This window comes from Sander vitreus, chromosome 1 (genome assembly GCF_031162955.1).
Source record: "Sander vitreus isolate 19-12246 chromosome 1, sanVit1, whole genome shotgun sequence".
Lineage (NCBI taxonomy): Eukaryota > Metazoa > Chordata > Actinopteri > Perciformes > Percidae > Sander > Sander vitreus.
Genome location: NC_135855.1, coordinates 25,749,784 through 25,763,609, shown reverse-complemented (window position 1 = coordinate 25,763,609; position 13,826 = coordinate 25,749,784). Strand labels below are relative to the sequence as shown.

At 39.4% G+C, this 13,826-nt stretch overlaps 1 protein-coding gene across 1 annotated transcript in view; it reads left to right on the top strand.

The window, feature by feature from the left end:
• mafa (MAF bZIP transcription factor a) overlaps positions 1-13,318 on the top strand; it is a 78,306-nt gene extending 64,988 nt beyond the window's left edge. The window contains exon 3 of the mRNA XM_078250232.1: positions 12,909-13,318. The gene's annotated coding sequence lies outside the window, so the exon portion shown is untranslated. The remainder of the gene's footprint in view (positions 1-12,908) is intronic.
• The last annotated feature ends 508 nt before the right edge of the window (positions 13,319-13,826 follow it).

Genomic DNA, 13,826 nt, shown 5'->3' with positions numbered 1-13,826 from the left:
TTGTTGTGTTTCTTCCCACTGTCTCTGTTTTAATGCAACTGAAATTACTTGGATAATCCAGTATGCCTTTTATGGAACTCTTTTCATTGTCTTCTTCCACTGAATGCATTTTGCTTTTTGCTTTTTTTTTGTTTAGTTTTTTTAAATGAGTCATAATGCTTTCATCAAACTGATAATGGTAATCATGAAGACCCCCCATGTCTCAACTCAGTATAGTAAAAGAAGAGGTAATGATAGAATTTTTTTTTGTGTTTTTTTTATTGTAATGTATTTTCTTTTGAGACAATACCAGGAAAGAGGACAGAGATAATATAAAAGATACAAATACTGGTAGAAACAAATATGGGGGAACAAAAGAAATATTTTCTCTCTAAGCCAATCATCAGAGGTACACGGCTGTCCATTCAACCAAAGCAGTGGCATTCCTCTGCAGAGCAATCAAAATGGATTAAACCAACCACGCTCCAGCTGCCTCCACGCAAATCAGATATGCCTGTGATGATGATAATCAATCCATAATAAAATAACACAACATAAATCTGATAGTGTTGTTCCAACAATTTTAATAACATAGATTTAAATACTGCCATGTGCACTGGAGTGATTTATTGATGAAAAAGTGCTATCAAGCTTATATACACCCCGTTTCTGGTGGCCCGCCAATAATACCATTAACTGCATTGTTCAAACTCATTATGTGATGAGAAACACAATAATAATCGCAGGACTACAAACGCACAATTTCTCCCATTGAGCTAATCACTTTTGCTAGTATTATTAGTCTCTCTTCCTCTCTCTCTCTATTTTCTTGCTCCCTTGCTCACTTCGTCATAAATCCTGGGAGAGGCTGTGTATAAATCCCTAGTCCTGAATTAGTATTGTAATTTCTGGTATCCATGCATGCTTTGCCAGCGCAGACTATAGAGTTATTAATCTGGGGGGGGACAGGTGCCATAGAAACAATATGCTGAGCGATCGGCCTGGATACTGGGCCGACCCCACCCGTGCCAAACCCTCAGTGCATTCAATTACAATTAGACGGAATGGACTGAAGCCCAGTATTAGAGAACATAAAAATTCCGAAAGCTGAAGGGATTTTATGTTTAATCATTACAAGTGAAGTTTTAATTTCGTTTTTTATATACCATGTATATGTTTAAAAAAAAAAAAAAACATAGAGATTAACACATAAAATAGAAGTTACTGAGGAACGGTCATGTTGCCTCTTTCGACTCTCAGAGAGTCTGAGTTGTTTTTGGAGTCCCATAACATGTGATATCGTGTGGTTTACCACCTCTCCGATAGAAAAGCTGTTACGCCGCACATATGGCCCACTGACAAACATGACAGATGAAACACTTTGTTTGCTTTTGTTTAAGCACCGGCTCCTCTCCTAATAGAAGCCTTTTAAGTGATCAAAAAGGCCTGGCGATATTTGATGTTGTCTGAGGAGAGAGGGGGGAGGCAGAGGAAGTGTCATCCAGTGATATACAGCTCCAGTCCTCTGTCACACAGCGCAGTGTCTGCTGGGAAATAATCTGACATCTTGTGCTCGACACATCCAAGCGATGAGTAGAGAAGGAGGCGGGATGGGGTGGGGGGGGTAGAAAGGAAGAGAGTGATGGGACAAAGAAGCGAAGGAGAAGAGAGAGAGGGCGAGGGAAGTGGGAGTGTGAGTAGGAGAGGGAAAGGAGAGAGAGGACACAATCAATTCGGCAGGCCCGTCTCCATCATGTCATCGCCTGTCAGCATAGATTTAAGAATAAAGCCTCTGAGAGACCTTCCAGAGCTACATTCTGATCGATGCTCTGGCAACATTGGCGCAGATGTCACTGACATGCATCACACGGCTACTGAAAACACAATCTCACCATGACCACATGACTGGGAACTACCAGCGACCCCTGCCCTGAGTTTGTAATGGGACACGGCACAATTTTCAAAGAACACAGTTCTGTCTTATATATCGCCATCCACATGTATGCTCCTCCACACTCCACAGAAGCTAGTGTAGGTAAGCTATTAAACATTGTGCCCATAACTACCAATGGGGATGGAAAACTGGAAGTGCATATGGGCAAAACCATTAGAGAAAACAGAGAGGCAAAGATGAAGATATAGTGACGGGGTGAATAAATCGAGTCATTAAGCATGTGTTTGTGGGAGCCTGGCTCCCATATGACGGTGCGGGGTGGCAGGATGCTTCTGCTGCCGTTTCCCCGTAAACAGACAAACAGATTGGCTCGTTTGCCTCTCTCCTCTGGGCAGCTTTTGCCTCCTGCTTTCTGAGGAACGCTTAGGACTTTCCTCCCGTGGGTCTCCGAAGAGACTACTGCTTGTGCTGTAATTTCAATTTGTAGCATGGCTCCTTTTAATTAATCTAGAGCACTGTCAAGTGTCAAACTAATTTTGAAAGCAGATCTCAACCCATTTAGTCTATAAGTAGCTGTGATTCAAAATGTTACTGGTTTAATTAAAACATTCACAGATCAAAATGTTCTAAATAATTAAAAGATGTTTTAGTCAAAGAACATGATTGCTTCTTAAATAGTTTGCTCTCCTTTCCCTCATTTTACTCAAAGGAGCAAGCTATGCAGCACTTTGTGTAGCCTGTGAGATAGATAAGTAAACCTATCTTGTGTCCCTGTGTAAAAAACATTTAACAGTTGAGTCAACTGCCAAACTGTTTCTTAAATGTCATTAAGTGAGCATGAACTACATATTAGACATTTTCCTGTTTTGCAAGGGAAAAAACGTTGGTCTATCTCTCCGTGGAGCATACACTAAATGTTGATTTAAAAAAATTTAATTAAGAAGAAAAAAAAAAACATTTTCCAAAAACCATCAAGTCATTTATATCCTCAAATTGGCTAAAATATAAAGTAAAACTCCAGGGTCAAATATGCATACTTGTGGCTTCCTGCTGACCCAGCCGTCTAGGACATGTGCCGTCAGGATAGTTTCCTGTCACTGACTGTGTCTGCTGTCAACTAGCAGCTGGAAAAAATTCCATGGAAATGAACTTCAGTAGTAGTGTTTAAGGAGTAGTGTGCAATTTTAGTGGCACATACAACTAAAAGAGCTGCACGCAGGAAGTGTCAGGCTTCTCAGTTCATGTTTGCATGCTCATTGTCCATTACATTTCTGTTCTTCATTTCTGTGTTTTTTAACATAGATAATACTACTTTAAACAAATAATAGATCATTTAGGGCTTAAAAAAAACTCATTGTCAAAAGTGTTTAAATGTCTTAGATTTATAATAATAATTCAGGACAAAATGAAGTGTTAACAATCCTAACTGCCAGCAGAGTGGAACAAGTTCTTCTCTGGCCAGTGGAAAATAAAAACCACTGTGATTCCATCTCTGCAGCACAGAGAGGAAAACCTACCTCCAAGTTCAAAACCTTGTGAAAATCTTGAAGAAAAAAAAAGACTGCAGTTTCATAGAAGCTAAGCTCAAATTGTTTTTTTCCTCTCACTGTAAGTCTCTGTTAGACACACAACTGTTATTTTTACTCAACTGCCTTTACTTCCGTTTCTTCAATCCTCTCACTCCGTCTTGTCTTCAGATTTCAGTGTGGAGGGAAATCGTTACATGAGTGATGGTACCCATCAGTGTAGTGCATGTGTTGTAAAACTGTCAGCCACTGACAGATTGACTGACATGGTCAACCCTTCGATTACCACCACAGAGAGGGCAGGGTTGGAGGGAAAAAGATACAGAGTGAAAGACATGAGGGAAAACAGGTGCATTTAGAAAGTCATGTTTTATTTAGTTTTTGTTCTTTGAGCACTGATCAAATCTGGCACTAAACTAAAACCATAAAACAAACATGGTTGATTTTAAAGGAGTGCAAAAGAAAAAAAAAGACTGCTATATAGAGAAGGAGTGTTCCCGTGTAATTTCCAACAGCTGTTGATTCAAAGGGAAAAACTTTATTTGGTCCAGATGGTCTCAGTCAGTGGCAGAATGAGAGAGCTGACTTCATTGGCTCCAGCCATGTGTTTTTCCTCCTGACAGAAATTAAAATGGTCGTTCGTTTGTCACCGCTCACTACACAGCTTAAAATGTAGCAATGAAACGTTCCTTGCCGATAATGCACCATAATTACTCAAACGCCTGTTCTTTATCTGCAGCAGAGGGAGGACAGAAGGAACATTTTCCTCAGATGAGATTTTAAAACACAGAGAGCTTGCAAAAGTATCGTTCTTTTTGAGCCATAAGTTTGTCATTCTTCCTTCTCAACACCATTGAAAATGACAGTCCTTGTATTATGTGGCCTTTATTTTTTATTTTTTACAGACACAGTAGAGAAGAGTTTGGCGGCAGCTTCTTTAGCTGGTGGGTGAGCCTGAGTATCTCAGCCTCCAATCAGATGTAACATGCTGTAGTGGTGTGGTTTAGCAAGTATCGGGGTGTGATAAATGTATTTATTTTAGCAGTCTGATGGATATTGATCTCCTCAGCGGCTCATCCACAGGCTAGCTTATGGGACCCTGGAAGGGAAGAGAGTGGGCGGCTTTCTAATAGCACACATCTCACAAATGAGGTGAAAAACACACTGCTGTGGAGGTGTGGAAAGGTTAACAGTAGTGTCTGACTGCCAGTTAAACATAAAATCAGTCATTTATCGGAAATAAAAGTAAGAGCATCTCAGCAGTCACCGTCTCAGAGATGAAAGACAGAAGCATGACAGGTGTTGAGTCACGGGCGGCACGAAACTGACACAGAGCAGAAAATATATCCACATGCTGTTTTGTTTCTTTAAGGCTGTGTTGCACATCCAAAGGCACACATGAGTAGGCTGGAGAGGTATGGGCATGTAAAACTGAGGTGTAGATGTGACCTGTGGCTGTTTGACTCAAACAACCACTACAACATCCTCTTCCCTATCATCAGCCGTGAGTGCTGCTCAGTGAATCATGCAACGAGATATTCTGGATGTTTGATTGTGAGTAGCCTAAGCTTGGCCGTGGGCTGAGGCCAGTCATACTGCTTTGTGAGAAATATCACAGGCACTCGTTTTTCAGCTCAGTTTTACTTCTCTATTTTTCTCTTGATCTCCATGTCTTTGTCAACCTCTCTCAACCTCAACCTCAGTCTGTGTTCAAGAGTTGACAGATGATTCATTGAGCTTTTTAATGCATGCTAAAAAATGTCAGCTGCTGAAGACTATAGACAGCAGCCTCTTTTCTTTTATAGCTGGAGTACTTTAAATTACAATGTAAAAAACTATTTGAATCGTCTGTTCACTTATTTGTTCAAGATAACCATTTCTATGTATTTATGCATCTTCAGAAAGTGTTTTTGGAAAATACATCTACATTTAGAATTGTTTATATTATATATGAAACAATGAACAAACTAATTAGAAACTATTTACATTTTTAATAAAAGATAGCATTTAATTTTCTTTTAAATAAAAAACAACTCAGAAAATGTAACTAGGAAACCATGAAAAATGAATCGCCATTTTGAAAGCATTCAGAATTATATACAATACAATAAAAAATGAAAAAATGTACATACTATAATTTAAAAGGAAATTCAATTCTATGTCCTTTACTGTAGATACAACTTTTTTTGTATGTACATGTTTTAACAGCAAATCATCTCCATAACCATGCTGAATACTTGTTTAAAGGAACTAAAGGAAGGAGATAACTTGGTAAGTATTAATATGTGTGAAATATAATTAAACACACTTTTTATGGTGCTACATAACAAATGTCAGTAGAGAAAGGAGCTCAGTCTGCACTCAACTAAAAAAATAAAACACAACCAAAAAAAAGGACAAAGAGAGAAAAACTCAACAAGCTCTTCAACAATTGCTGAAAGACGTTCACTTTACAGTGTGTTTGGCTGTGCAGAGACTGCTAAACGGCCGCAGATTATGAAACACTAAATGAGTGTGGTGCTGCTCTCATTGTGGCTTAGTCTATAAACACAGGACCTGATTGGGTAATCGGCGTCTCCACTTTAACAGTAAATGCACCCCGGTGAACTGGAGAGAGCTTTCCAGAATAACTCTCAAAACATCCACAGAGATAAAGGATGAGTACTCCTTGACTCACTGCTAATATTAATAGAGAATTTCCACAGCAGTTGTATAGATGCAGCGCTAAAGTCCATCATGATAAGTAATATTAACTCTACTGATGATTGGTGATCATTTTGGGTCATGCGTGCATAGAGTATGAGTGTGATTGAGTTGCTGCCACAATGTGCTTCACATTGAGGTGAAAAGAGGAATGATAACTAACAGAGAGTCAGTCAGGCGAACTACAGTACAGTACACTACTCCCTGCAGTGTTACAGTCTCACCTGACCCCACGGACTAGAAAATGTGCAATGTGACTCCAAATAAGGACACTTTTCACCTCTCTTAGTCACTGAGGACATGATTTGCATAACAGTATGTGAATGTATGGCTATATATGTGTGTACTCTGAACTACAGTAATAGTGGTGATCTAGAAAGAGAGAAAAACAAAAGCTGTGGGGGAAAAGAGAAAAACAACAACTGTGTGAAATGTTTGTCAGTAAAAGACTATAAGTTTATAAAAATGGCAATTTAAAAATGGAAAAAGAAAACCCTACAACCATGTAGACTAATATGAGCCATATATTTGGCATTAGATATTGAAAGAAGTTCAGACACAACTTTTGATATATAACTTTGTTTCTCTGCTTTCTATCTATGTTTTACTTCATCATGTCAGCTATCGGCTCATATCTGCTGGTGTTGGACACAGCTATTTTAAAAATGGAAAAAGTTGGAGGTAATTTATGTATGCAAAAATGTCCCAATATACTGTAATAAAACAATAATATGAATCACAGTAACTCACAATTATTTGTAAATCATGCCAAATATTGTTACTATTACAACAAGCATTTGCATTATCATTTCTGTCTTGCTCTGCACATGCCAATGCTTGTGTGTGTGTGTGTGTGTGTGTGTGTGTGTGTGTGTGTGTGAGTATAGTGACTCTCTGAGACAGAGTCAGTGAGACAAATAGGAGAGAGGCTATCGGCAGATGAACCACAAGCATTTGCATCTCAGGAAGTGCGTCAGTCACATGGGACAGTCCCCAACACTAAGAATCTTAATGCTTTTATGCCCTATTTTATATTCTCACACACGGGATATGGACATGATGTTATGAAATATTGACATTAACGCAACGCCTCTATAAGGCATGGAACATGGTGGTTAGAAAATGTATCAATGTGGTCTCAATTCTTTAAATGGAGAATATATTAACGTTTTAGGAAGTCCTGTCTCAAAGCTACATATTTATTTTTTATTTTTCCATTATGTTACTCGATGTTATGTTATCCATTTTCCTCTTCCAGTAATATAGCATTAGATTTCCAATACTCATGGAATGTTTTTCCATCTTTCACAGATCAAGACTTCATGGGCTTTTTAGATGAAAATATTATCAATACAAGATGAAGCATCAGCAAAAAAAAAGGAGTGACACATTGCCAACATGCTCTTGTTCCCGGTGCCAGCATCAATAATTCAGCCACTAGCTCATAACTTTATTTTCAATGCATAATTGAGGTCAACCAATGTTTTCTTCAGGCATTTATATGTCAAGCAATTTTTAAACAATAAGAGGAGCGGCCCATTAAGCTTTTAACATCTCTTTTCTATACTCCAGTAGAAGGCTGGAAAATATGGACAGTGCGCTGGGCCAGTTTCACTCTCTTTATGCTCGGCAATGTTTGGGGGGGTACTTTCAGGTGTTCTTTCTCTGCAGTTGTAGCTGCTGTAAGCATGAAAGTCTTAAAACGATAACTGTGGGAAAGCTGTGGTGAGTAAGTGAAAAAGTCTACACTCCACATTTAAAAAGTGTGGTTTGGAAAGGAAGGGGGTCTCCGGGTGAGGTTTCTGTATGTGCATTTGTGAATGTGCTTATGTGTTAACAGTGTTTGTATGTGTGTACAGTATGTCTGATTGATTTTTATTAAATCATTTTGTAGATACTAAGTTCCCTGTACGTAAATATCCTTGCATTGCGGAATACTGCTTTAAAGGACCCTGCCCCATCCAGTGACTCATTATATGACCTGATTACATTTCTCAATTGCTTTTCACTACTGTTTTATAAATATTGATTTATTATTTTAATTACACGTTAATCTCAAAACACATAGGTGCCAGGGTTACGACTCTCTCAAGTCATACTGCAAATTTCCTGTTTGCAAATATTTATTGAGGATGGCATCCTGAGAGGGCTATACAAGTGAATAGCAATCATTAAACAGAGACTAGCTGTCTACAATATCTGCACAAGTGTCAATATCAGCAACACAGGTCGACCCAGCTACTAATCAATTACTTGTAATCTTTCATTTGCATCAACAATAAAAGGTTTTATTGAAAAAGGGGATCCATTCCATCCATTCTTTATGTCTGTTTCACTGTTGCCTGAAAAAGTTTTAGCCATTTAGAAACTGAGGAATGTAGTTTGTTTTGAGAAAAATGGTGGTTAAAAGTGAGAGAGCCACAATTAATACCGTTAGTAGTATGACTCTTGACTCAAACAATTATTACATAGAAGATTAAATTGGAAAAGCCTGACAGAATGTTTGATATACTGCAGACTTACCAGGTCTGTTTTTCTTTAAATTGTGTTTTAATACTTTTTGTTATTTTTGACAGATTAGATAACCAGGCTGAAGACCTGTTACAGTGGTTATTAATCTACAACTCTTTCACTCTGGAGCTTTAAGAATTGGAGTCTCAATGCAGCCTTAATTGTTCTCCAGACGGTTGGGGCCGTCAGGTTATGTGAAAATGTTAGGACTGCCTTCTCAAGTTGAGGTGAACACTTGGACTCTTAATTGACACAATGGTTTTTGGGATAAAAGACATCTTATTTTATGATTATCAAACACATTTAGATAACCACCATTATCTATGTTCTATAGCTCTTGTGAAGTGCTTGCTATCACCATACTTAATTATTTCCCAAACTGATTGCTTTGTGAAGCGTAACTTACCAATACACCAGAGGGAACCCAAGATTGTTAAAATGGGGGCAAATAATGGAGCAGATAACTGGAGCTATTTTCTTCCTTCTGCAAATTGCTTTATCTCCCACTGGCATTAAAATATGTCATCATACAGTAAGTAATTTGACAGCAGTGTATTAATGAAAGATCATGGACTTACTATTGAATGTGGTTATTAGCTACAATAGGTGACTGTTGAGAGAGATTTTTTTTGTATTTCTTTTCTGTTCAGCACACATGGGGGTTTACATTAGTCTCACATGGCCAGACCAAATCGCAAATGCGAGTTTGTCTGGAACCTCTCAGTTTATTTCCGATTTCCAAGGAGCATTATCAACATCCATAGACCAAAATGCCTCTGGACACTATTGGATAGACCTACAAACAATCAGAGCAACAAAACATCATGTGACGTATCCCTGAGCCAGATGTAAACAGAGTACAGCGTGCAGACGTGAGCCGTGGTGGTGGAGAACCAATATGTCTGAAGTCTCGCTTTGCCAGACCATCCACACGCTGTGGAGCGGAGGAGGGTCTGGCTACTCCAGATAGCATTCCGGGATGGGACAAAAACATGCTCTGGTTTAATGGCATTTCTTTAAACCAATCACAATTGTCATGGGTGGCGCTAAGCTCCACATGGAGCCGCTGTAAAACAGTTGTGTGAGAGAAAACTCAGATTGGACAGATAGTCTAGCTAGCTGTCTCAATTTACCATGCATAGACCTGAGGAGCAGCCAACCCTAGTCCTCATAAAGCCACCAGAGTTTAAAATTCCAACACAAAGAAAGCAGAGGGAAACGGACATCGGCGAAAATACATGCATCCGGCGGAATTTCCTGCGGCACCGGCGCAATCCTGGAAGTGTGAACGAGTGTTGCCGTTTTTGTCATCAGAATTGGAAAATAGAATTTTAAAAGAAAGTTCCACATCAGTTGCAGCCATCTTGGTTGTGTTTGAAAATGCCTCAACGACGCCCATCTTTACTAAGGTGATCTCTTCATAGCAGGCCATAATGCAATGGAGGCCGGAAATTTTGCAGACTACAGGAGGAGATTGCACAACTTATTTTCCTTCACTTTGCTTGAAGTTGTCATCATCACCATTTTCCCCAATTGCATACTTCAATTTACACTAACGCAAACTGTGTTTAATATGCTCACATTATGATAGCTTGGAATAAACACAAAGCAAACAAATAAGCAAACATGATTGAAATTGAAACTATCTGCACAAGCATTGTGAATGTTTGTATACTATCAGTGAAAGCATAATATACAGTATACTTTGTTGGAATCTAAATCTAGTCTTTGTTTAGAATGAAAACCTGCAGATACTTGGAACGTCATTGCACACAGTTGCCTGCTATAAGGTTATACTCCAGCAATGAACCCTATGAGTTTAGTATGCATTTCTCCCCCTCCTCTCCTTCAGCCTTGCTCCCACCCTTTCTATTGCTCCAGCTTTTTCACTCTCATTCCAAATCCTTCCATCACAAAGATATATTGAAACTGAGAATGCATTAGGATGATTGGGAAGCTGAAAAATTAAAAAGGAAATACTGTATTTTTTGCAGGGAAAAGCTGTAAATGTGGTACAGTAAACAACACAATTTTAATCTCATCTGGCGTGTTTGAAATATTTACTTTAGATAGGAATGTTCAGTTGTGTGTGTTTGAGAATAATCCATTCAGCTTGTAGTGTTTGTATGGTTGGTTCCTGACATCAAGGTTGCTGGTTTAAATGAGCATGTACTGGACCCAGGGCTGAGAGAGCAGGCAGAGGAGCATCGATAAACTATGAAATGGTTCCAATATGGCCAATCGATGAGGCTTTGTGAGCAGCTCTCTTGGGGCTTTGATTTTCCTCTCAAACAACAATCCAGGATCTCTGCTCTTCAAAGGCAAACTCCATCTTTGCTGTTATTGTTGTTGTTCCTTCCCCCATGTTTGAGTGATGTCACTGAGGTCGATTTTATCCATGTCCATAAAGGCTCTCCCACACTGGAATCACCCGGGAGACGGCTTCTGTTGGTCTGTGCAATGGTAACAACAACCAATAAAGGTCAATCTCCCATGGTAATGGCCAATTGGGTTTGTTCCCATTATTGGCCCTCTGATCCGTGGTCAACAGATGGAGAGCTACCATCGCTGACACAAGTTACACTCCAACCTTAAAGAGGCTCAGCTCTGTCTCCAAGCGCTGTTGTGTGATTCCACTCTCTCTCCCTCAGCCAGTGTTATCCAGCACATCACTCCATCATGTGCAGCTCCTGTATAAGATTAACCGTCGCAGTGGCGTCACAGGAGCGCTGCCAGTGAGGGCTAACTGTCTAACCATTTCAGCTAATTGCCTCATTAATGATTCACCGGTGTTAGGCGGCTCTAGCACTTCGCTGTGGGGAGCAAATTGTTCTGATTGGTTTGCCTCTGTCAATTATTGATGAGGCAGTGAGCTGAAGTGCTAACACCTGGCTTTGGAGGTCCAAATAGCCCTGCATTCCCATTACATACTCAGTTATCGCACACCCTGGGACCACATTCAGTCTTGAAGGGTTGTAGTCTTGACTGTTGCTGTTCTCTGGGAGTGGATGTAGCATGCCCTGGGGGCAATGGCTGTGATTTCAGTTGTGAGGATATTAGCTCATAGAACATGGCTCACTGCTGCGCAAAAGGTGGACAAAACAGAGACATATAGCTTGCAGTTATTTGTGCTGTGGTGGTGAAAGGCACTCAGGGATAACATCACATGGAGAGAGGCCATTGAGAAAGTGAGTGTGTGATGATACCAAAAATGACAGTAATATTGGAAATAACTGTTGATACTACTGCAATACTGGTAGGAATTAAATTATAGTCTTGATGCTGTCCTTTATCAACATAGGTTGGACAAGTTGTCTCTAGCTCTTTTGGAATACTAAAATTGTGTTAGTGAATATAAAAGTTCTTCACTATGGCTAATAAATAACACCGTCTTTGAAAGAAATCAGTGTACTACTAAGATAATAATTTCTGATTCTACAGGTCTGAGTGGAGCTGTAACACTATGCACTGCAATGTCAATACTTGCTTTGTTTATGGTGATTTATAATGGGTCCAGGCTAGGCACCTTTACAGTAGGGTCATGTAATTGGATCTCCAGTAGATAGTAGCTGAATTCCACTATAGTCTCTGTGTCTAATGGCCCACCCACAAAGTGCTCCTTCTGGCTACATGAATCATCCTTACACAGTGCACAAGCTGCTGAGGGGTCTCACCAAACTTTGTGCATTCCAAGACACAAAAACAGAATAATAAACAGTGTTTTTGTGAGTGAAACTAACTGAATAATAGAAGGATTTAGACATAGAGTAGATTCATCCACACTTAACTTGCTCGTCTCTCCTTGGCCCTAATTGAAGCTGATTAAAGAGTCACCCCCTATGCTGACGCCACTGTCACTCTGAATCTCAGCCAACTGGGCTTGCCATGTACACTCACAGGGTGGTCACTCTGCCTTTGTTTTTACACTGGCACCAGTGACAGCAGAGCCCACTCCACCCTGCAAATACAGTGACTGTGATTCACTGTGTCACCATAAACCCTGGACTGGGGGATGGAGTTTAGAGGGTTCTGTATAGCTCACAATGTGGACTTCACTCATTGTCCTATGGTGCACTTTATGTATATGTGTGTGTGTGTGTGTGTGTGTGTGTGTGTGTGTGTGTGTGTGTGTGTGTGTGTGTGTGTGTGTGTGTGTGTGTGTGTAGGAGTGGAATCACTACACTAAAGTGTGTGGGAAAATTGTGGTCTAGGTCACACTTTGATGCCTTCTTTTTCTTTTCTTGTCCAACCCCTCCTCTCTTCTCTTCCCTCCAACTTTCTCTTTCTGTTAACAGATAACCCAATGACTGAGCAGTGATGACATCAGAGCGGCTGACCAATTGCACGAAGACACCTACAAAGCACAACGTTCAAAAATGATTTCACTGAAGAACAAAAGACAAGACCCGCTGAAATCCCTACAGTGAAATTCTTGAAAGCCTCTTACTACTCCTGATTCCCTCCCTAATATTTTACCTCCAGCTTTTTTCTACAAAACACGAAAGAAAAAAAAAGAAAAGAAAAAACATACAGACTCATACTCATGAGATGGTTGACAATGTCAGATAGATACATTGGAAGGACTATTTTCTCTTCGGTGGGAAGCTCATTGATGCATGCCTCTGTAAATAGATCATAATAAAACCCTATTCTTATTCCTAATATAGGAAACATACCAAGTCGTTCTCACCAACTTCATAAATCTTCAAGACTGTGGATTGAGTACTCATGGTTCAATATTTTCCATCTAAAGTCAGTATTCTTCTTACCTCCTCAGAGACCATGTAATTATCATTCCCATTATCATTTATCTACTCTTTGGAGTTATTTGGACTGTAAAAAGTGTACTTCCTATTCTTCTTATTCTCTTTACATAAAAGCCTAGTCTTCCTCTCCAATATCCACACTAGAACATGTAAATAGAGATGAATGAGGACAACAGCATGGAACAGACTATAGTGTATTTACCACTCCCCTAGTAGATCACAAATCTCAATATGTGGATATTTCAGTTAACCATTTTAAAAGTTTAAAATACTTGAACTTGTTTTCTGATAGTTAAAGACATAGTCCTAGGTATCTGGACAATTTTCCTATGTATTTAAATAGATGCATAAAGGCATTGGCTATAGGTAATAATATATTTGACTACCTTATAACAATCTATTTGGTATCATCAATCAGTTCCATCTGTAAACAAACGATCAAAATGA